Source organism: Myotis daubentonii, chromosome 2 (genome assembly GCF_963259705.1).
Source record: "Myotis daubentonii chromosome 2, mMyoDau2.1, whole genome shotgun sequence".
Lineage (NCBI taxonomy): Eukaryota > Metazoa > Chordata > Mammalia > Chiroptera > Vespertilionidae > Myotis > Myotis daubentonii.
Window position 1 is genome coordinate 28517277 of NC_081841.1, and position 6879 is coordinate 28524155.

The following is a 6879-nucleotide window of genomic DNA, read 5'->3' on the forward strand; positions in this document are numbered from 1 at the left end:
ACTGTATCGAGCGGAGGTGCTGTGGGCAGCGGTGCCTCTGGGCTGGCCCAGCAGTACCTGCAGCAGCCTGGGTTCCTGGGAAGCCTGGGTCAGAGAGGGCCCAGCTCTTGGGGTTATTTTTAATAATTTTGCTTTTGTGGGAGGAGGGCTCTGGGCAGCAGCTTCATGTGGGGGTAACCAGTGTGGGTTTCACCTCAGGGTTTGGAGAGAAAGTTGGGTCTGTGGGGCAGGGTGGGGTGGGGCAGAACCTAGGCTGGCCCCGCCCAGCCCCAAATGTCACAGCTGAGGTTCTTGAAAGTAGCCTAGAAAGTTCCTTCCTGCCTTCTTCCTGCCCTGACCCCAGGTCTATGGCTTAAAAATCAGGGCACCAGGCTGGGGCTGAGCACTCCAGGGGCCTTTGTAAACATGGCAGGTCCAGGCAGGGGGAGCTTGGGGGAACTGTAGGAACTGGTGGGGGCAGCCAGAACCAGGGGAGAGCAGTGCCCGTGGGGACAGGGGGCATGGGGTGGAGGAGGTATGCTCCTGTAACAGAGACTTAGCGGTACAGAGACTAAGAGAGACAGAGAGGACAGAGATGGGGATAGAAAGAGTGACAGGAAGAGAGAGACTCAGAGAAAGCAAGAGAGAGATTGAGACAGAGAAAGATCCACAAAGAAGAGAGACAGACAGAAAGATGGAGTCCTGCTCTGTATGAGTCAGAGGGTTGTAGGAGCGGGGCCCGGGGCTGGCATGGGATGTGCCAGTGTGACAATAAGTGCATCGTTGTGCTGCAGGAGGGAGGTGTGCTGGTAATGCAGCACCAGCTCCTTCAGAGACCCGTTCAGGTTGTAGGGCTCCGCAAAACCCAAGCCAGTGGCCGTGCGGTAGATGACACAGTGCTGGGTATCGCCGTCCACCACCACAGAGCAGGCATAGCAGCCCCGCTGGCTGCTCTCACGGATGAGGAAGGTACCATCCCGCTTGCCGGTCAGCATTTCCTCAGCCTGCGTGCGGTTGATCTTGCCCACATACCAGGTTCCTTCCTCAAGATGGGGGAGGTCATCCTCATCCTCCATCAGTGCGTACTGGCCTTCAGTCTCATTTTTGATTACCAACCACTGGTTGATTTTCTTCTGCCGGGCGCCTTTCTGGGTGAGCCATACCAGGTACTGGTCTCGGATCTTGCGCAGATGCATGAGGTCCGGCTTCAGGCTGTTTATGTGCTGACCGATCTCACGGTTGTCCAAGGCCTGTGTCCGCAGCTCCTGTTCCAGCTTTGTGCAGCTCTCGTGAATCTTGGCGATGTGAGACTTGAGCCGTTCTGAGTTCCGCAGGACCCTCTGCATCTCTTTTCATGGCCCTCACGCCAGAAGCGCTCCAGGTACTCCTTGTTGCACTTCTTCTGAGTCTGGCCCTGCTCTTTGAAGATCTTGATGGTTTCATTGAGAGCTTTGATTGTGGTGCGCTGCATCTGCAGTTCCTGGGAGGTGCCTGTGTACTCCTTGTAGAGTCGTACTCGTTGCTCTTGTCCTCTGCTTCAAACCAAGGTAACAAACGAAACCTTTAATTCTGATCTTCCTGGCTGCAAGGGAACAGCAAACCTCCTCAAATGGTGTTTCCTTCAGTCCCGACGCAACATTCAGGGCCTCTAGTTGGAGAGGATTTTTCTGTTCTTTGACATTGATAGCTGTTTCCTATTTGGAATCAGTGACGTTTTGGGAGAACTGCTGCCGCCATGAACATGTCGGTCCCAAGGGCACTCATGAGACAACCGCCTATTCAGTCCACAGCTGGCACCGTCCTGGTTTGCAATGAGAAAGGTACTGTGCTGAGCCATTTTCCAATTGGATCTTCCTCTTCCTTCCCCAGCACACTCCAAACCTACCCCAGACCGACCACCCCAACCCCGCAGACCCTTAAGACCTTCCCCTCTATTTCTTCCACTTTCCCCTATCAAACTCGCACCCTATTGGGTTGCCTAGGGGCACCCCTAACCACTCTCTGGGGGGCAGGCCAGCCTGGGCGAGGGGCAGTGGTGTTCTGGTCTCTGGTCGTTCAGGTAGCTGGCTTTTTATATATATAGATATATAGATAGTTTTATAAATACCTTCTTTCCTGAGACGACATCTTCTTTGATCATCATTGAAATCTTAGGAGAGACTTAGGGTCATTACTCATTTCGTAAGTGAGGAAATTGATGCTCAAAGGCATGAAGTGACTTTTCTAGGTTATGCTTTCCATCAGTGGTAGAGCCAAGTCTGTAGTCACCCCTTGAGCCAAACTTCCAATAAATATAGCAGGACTTGTGGCCAAGTGATAAGGGAAGGTAGAATATTGGCCCATAAAGCAAAATGTTTTCATATTTCCCTTTTATAACAGGGAACAAATGGAAAGAATCTGTGAATTGAGGTCAGAGAGAATGGGCTTGGAGTATAGCTCTGCCACCTATTAATTGAATACACTTGGAAGCTTTCACTTCTAAGCCCTCAAATCCTCATATGCCAACAGGGGTATTTATATGTACCCTGAAGGACTGTTGTATCAAATGAGAAAGCGTCCAAGCCTCAGTAAATGTTACTTTCCCTGTCCCTACTGGTCATGATCCACTGGTCATACAGAGAGTGGAGAGCTCAGTCTTACATCCTCTATTCTAGAGAGGCCATGCTGGCCAAAGGCAAATTCAGAGTGAAGTAAGCACCTAGAGACTGAGTGTGTTCCGTTCTTTATTTTCACACATCCTCTGCTTCTGCAAAAGAAGGGACACCACCAGGTACTATGACTAATACATACAAGATGTGTTGAATGTATAAGGCCATTCCAGTCTTTATACAATGCTGATTCAGAAATTTCATTGTGAAGTCACCTAAAAGTATGAACTGATGGGCACTTTGGCCACACTTTCTAGACCTGAAATTATCATTAATTTCTTTAGTATTGTAATAACATTGATTTAGGTGAGCCTTTATAACATGGAAAGTGTATAGTATTTAGCAGTAATTAACATCCTTTAATTAGGAAGAATTGCCAAGTAGTTTTCTCTCTTGGCTCTATTGTAGCTAATGCAGCTGGGTGAAAATTCAGCTTCATCACAAAGGGAACAGCTTGTGTTTTATGTTAAATTTGCCTTTAATGGTTTAAAAATATTCTTTGGTATTATATTTTATCATAAAAAGGCACATTTGAATCACCAATGTTATAGAATGTGAACAGTCTAAATGCCATAAACCTTACAGATAAAACCATTCATTTAGAGATACATGCACAGAATATAAAATGACTATAGAAATTTGATAAGTCTGTCCATATGCTCATCAAGTTGTATAGGTCTTAATACTGGCATTGCTATTATTATCCCTCTAGAATTACAATAAAAAATTTCATATTTCATGTGCATTTATAGTACATGTTACTTTTTGCTAACCAAAGAGGCATTTAGGCAATGGCTGGGTATGAAAATTGCTGACATTTTCTGAATTTCAAATGACAAATGAGATGCTCCTGTCAGTTTACTGTGTAACTTCATAGCATATGGTGCTTCTGCTGGTGGGTGTTATTTCAAAGTTTGCAAATCACACCATGAGAAAGTCCCTTTGGTAGGCTCCTGGAACACTTAGCAACTGTGAATCTGAAGTGACAGTACAGAGGGAAAGAACTAAAAAATAACTTTTTTATTTTTTATAGTGAGAAGGCAGAACAAAGTGAATAATAAGTTAATACAGGGAGGTGGAGGGGTAGGGACACCGATCTAGGAAAAAAAAAAGAAGCAGTTTTCCTTTTTATAGGTCAAACCAGAAAAATCTTTAAATTCTTTAAACTAAGTGTATAGTTTTAGATTTCAGAGAAAGAATAAGAATTAAGACACTGAATAGAATTAGAAGAATTGTCTACTATGTTACACAGAAGTCTAAAGATGGAGGGGAGATTGTTTCAAGGGATAGAGAATGGTTCCAGAATTATATCTATACCAGAAATCACAAAGTGACTCCAAATAATGAAGATTTGAAAAGACAGCCTCTGCTATTCAGAACAGGTCATCGTATTCAACACCAATCCCAGCAGAGCCTTATTTCTTTCATTGCAATCTATTTTAATGGGTCACTTTGTTTTGCTTTGTTCAATAATGCCCACATTTCAGAGCGTTTCTCTACAGTGGTCAAGCTACCAGCCAATTAAATGGAACTAATTGACTGGACAGTTCCATTACAGTAGTTCAGCCAATTGCCCCAAGGACCACTGCCCAAGACTCATTTTTCTATATGTTCCTCCTTGGAATAAAAAAATTTCCATTGTTTATCAACCACAAAATTTTTAAATTTATGTCTAGAGTGCAGAAATGTGAGTAACCTAAAATGATAGGTCACTGTCATTGTTATGACAAATAATAGTTGGGGAGTTAGGCAGTGTTTCTAAAAGAGTTATACCTCCCATTCCTCTTTTTCTGGAATCTTTCAATATTTTTACCTCCAAATTTATGGATTATTAAATTTTTCATGTAGGAAAGGAGAGACTATCCCAGTAAAATAAGGAGTGTGGTGAATGGTATTTAATCTCTAGGTTATTGCGTTTACAGGTGTTAGGAGTTGACCCCAAACAATAACAGCAAACAACAACAGTAATAACAGATAATATTTATTGCATTCTAAGCATGTCATATGAATTAATAATCCTCACAAAAAATTACTACCCCCATTTCACAGTTGAGGAAATTGAGGCACACAGAGGTCAAGTATCTTAAGTTCCATGGGAAGTACTGTGGCAGTAATAGATATAGAATAGATATTGATTAAATTGCTTCCAGCTCCTCTTTCCCCCATACACTCATCTGGCCTAAGTTGAGCCATGACAGCTGCACATTTATATTTTATGACTCTGACCCTTCATTTCAGGTCATAGACAATTGGATTTAAGGGCAGAGCATTCAAAGGCTGAATTAGGTGAAACATTTCCTTTCTCCCAAGGTTGCTGAAAGTATCTTGGGTTGGGTGACTGACAGACACCTGAGGAAAGAGAAGAGGCCAGCAGGCTGACACAGAAAAGAACCACTGTAGAGAGCCATGGGGATGAGTGGCACCATTGGTGGGAAGGAGAGAGCAAACGCTAGCAACATGTTCTTCCCCAGTTCTTATCTGCAGGAGACGTGGATACACTTCTTGCAGTTGGTTGCATGGGAGACTCACATGACTTTCTGCTAAAACCCTTTTTATTTTTTCTTAACTGTGTTTGTGTGAGTTTTTGTTATAAAAAAAACCCAAAAGAGTCTTAAGAAAACTATGATTCTTCTTTGAGGGGCTTCTGTTCTGCGTCACCCAGACCACTCTGAGTTGCCACACCGCAACATGTGTTTATTCAAGGGCTTCCAAGACGTCTGTTTTCATCCCCCAGCATTGATACTGTCATCAGAAGGCAGGGTTGACAGAGGGTAAAAACAAAGATGCCAAGCATCACACACAACATCAGGAATGCATATGAACAAGATAGTATATATCAAATCACCTACCATGGTGTTTGGCAAATCCCAGTCTCTTAAATGTTTATTTTCCTTTTGTTCCCATTTATTTAGTAAAGACTATAGCAACTAAGAGTTCTATATTTTATAGTTTAATACTGATGAAAATCTCATGCTTTTCCATAAATATGTTAACACGTGTTAAAGAGTGTGTTTCTGTTTTCAGTTGGGGAAATACTAGTAGGCAGTGGAGCAGTGTGGTTAAAAGGGGAGTTAGACTGGTTGATAAAAACAGTATCCATCTGTTATGGTTAATTTTATGTGAACTTCACTGGGCTAAGGGGTGTTTCTAGAAGAGATTAGCATTTAAATTTGTGGGCTGAATAAGGAAGAAAGACCTCATAAATGTGGGTGAGCATCTCCCAATCCATTGAGGCCTGATTCGAAGGAAAAGGTGGAGGAAGGGAAAATACACTCTCTGCTTGAACTGAGATGTGCATCTGCTCCAGTACTTGGACATGAGCACCCGTGGTTTTCATGTATTTGGACTTGGACTGAATTACACCCCAGTTTTCCTGGGTCTCCAGCTTGCAGACAGCAGAGCATGGGACTTTTTGGTCTCCATAATTGCTTGAGCCAATTCCTATAAGAAATCTCTCTAATACACATATGCATGTATACATGTAAATGTCACATATATGTATACATGTACACATATACATGTTACCCATGTGCATATACATATATCATATATGTATGTGTTGCATGTGTATGTGTATATATGTCAGGGTTCTCCAGATTGTTTCTGTTTTTCTGGAGAACCTTAATACACTACCTAGAGGCTTAGAATAGTGCCCAGCTCATTGAAAGCGTTCAGGGAGTACTTGTTAGCATTATAATGATTATTTTTATTATCATCATTGTACCTCTGATCCCTTTCCTTTCTCAACAGCATCATTCCTACATTTTTTTGAATTAGTATTAATCAAGCATAGCCTCTAAATTCTATAGAAAGACATCATTGCTGAATAAGTTTGATTTACAGTAGCTGTTTGTGTTTGTTTTCTTAAAAGTAATGGTTATTAGGCCAACTACCTTTTATTGCTTGCAAATCTTCCTTTTTTCTTTATGTCTCCCAGAACTACTGCGAAGCACTCAAGGCTGCTGTGTAGATTGTGTTCTGTGTGACACTTCTCTCGCATTTGGAAATTGCTTACCAAAGACATTTTGATAGAAGTAGGTTAAATTTACTTTCCAAATGTTTACCTTTCCCAAGACTCTTTAGTAGGTGAGGATGTGCATCTCAAGATTAAGGAGAGGTTGTTTACAGGAATGCTCAACAAAATCCAGATAGTCATATGGTGCAGCTCTCCAGTTTTCTGCTTTCATTTAATATCAAAGTATCATAAAAAGAGGAGAAATACTGTAAAAAAAAGTGTAGCATACAGAATCCC

The 6879-nt window shown here is 42.5% G+C and overlaps 1 pseudogene; it reads right to left on the bottom strand.

Moving 5' to 3' along the window:
* Positions 1 to 313: 313 nt before the first annotated feature.
* LOC132226502 (phosphatidylinositol 3-kinase regulatory subunit beta-like) lies at positions 314 to 2106 on the bottom strand (annotated as a pseudogene).
* Positions 2107 to 6879: the final 4773 nt, after the last annotated feature.